Raw genomic sequence first — 644 nt, 5'->3', positions numbered from 1 at the left:
AAAATCCCTAGCTCTAAGAGAGATGCAAATCAAAACAACTATGAGATATCATCTCACTCCAGTAAGAATAGCAAAATTTAACACAACAGCAAACATCAAATGCTGGCGAAGTTGTGGAGAAATTGGATCCTCTCATGCAATTTAATACCTTTGAAAAAGCCACTGGAGAGACAGCTATGAGTCAGCACATAAAAACGGTAAGAAATCACACTGGAAGAGATTGTCTATCTTTCTTCTGATTAGAAGCTTTGAACCACAAGACAGCAGGTTGGCAGCACAACTCCTTACCAATAGGTCACTATTTCCAGAGTTGCATTTAATTGCTCCAGGAAAAAGAAAAATTTTCTTCTATTACTTTCACAATTGAATATTTACATTCTAATTTTTTTTAAAACACAATTAACATAACCATGTTTTACAAGCTTTTTCCTTTGAAGCATCTCTAGGAAAATGAGTCTCATAAGAATCTTGCCATATCTTAGGGGAGCTCTGGTGGCCTAGTAACAAGAAGCTGCACTGTAATCCCAGAGATATGCTGTTCGAATCCACCAGATGTTCTGCTGGAGGAGGGGCAATCTCCTCCTGTACCAGTCAGATTCGATTTGTCGGTACACACACAAAATAATAAAATTAAAAAAATTTAA

The 644-nt window shown here is 36.8% G+C and overlaps 1 protein-coding gene across 1 annotated transcript in view; it reads right to left on the bottom strand.

The window, feature by feature from the left end:
* The window catches only part of LEMD3 (LEM domain containing 3), a 110,806-nt gene that overhangs the window by 17,196 nt on the left and 92,966 nt on the right, over positions 1-644 (bottom strand). The gene's annotated exons all lie outside the window — the stretch shown is intronic.

This window comes from Elephantulus edwardii, unplaced genomic scaffold (genome assembly GCF_000299155.1).
Source record: "Elephantulus edwardii isolate Elephantulus edwardi_28Jun2011 unplaced genomic scaffold, EleEdw1.0 scaffold00047, whole genome shotgun sequence".
NCBI lineage: Eukaryota > Metazoa > Chordata > Mammalia > Macroscelidea > Macroscelididae > Elephantulus > Elephantulus edwardii.
This window is presented reverse-complemented; position numbering and strand designations above follow the sequence as displayed.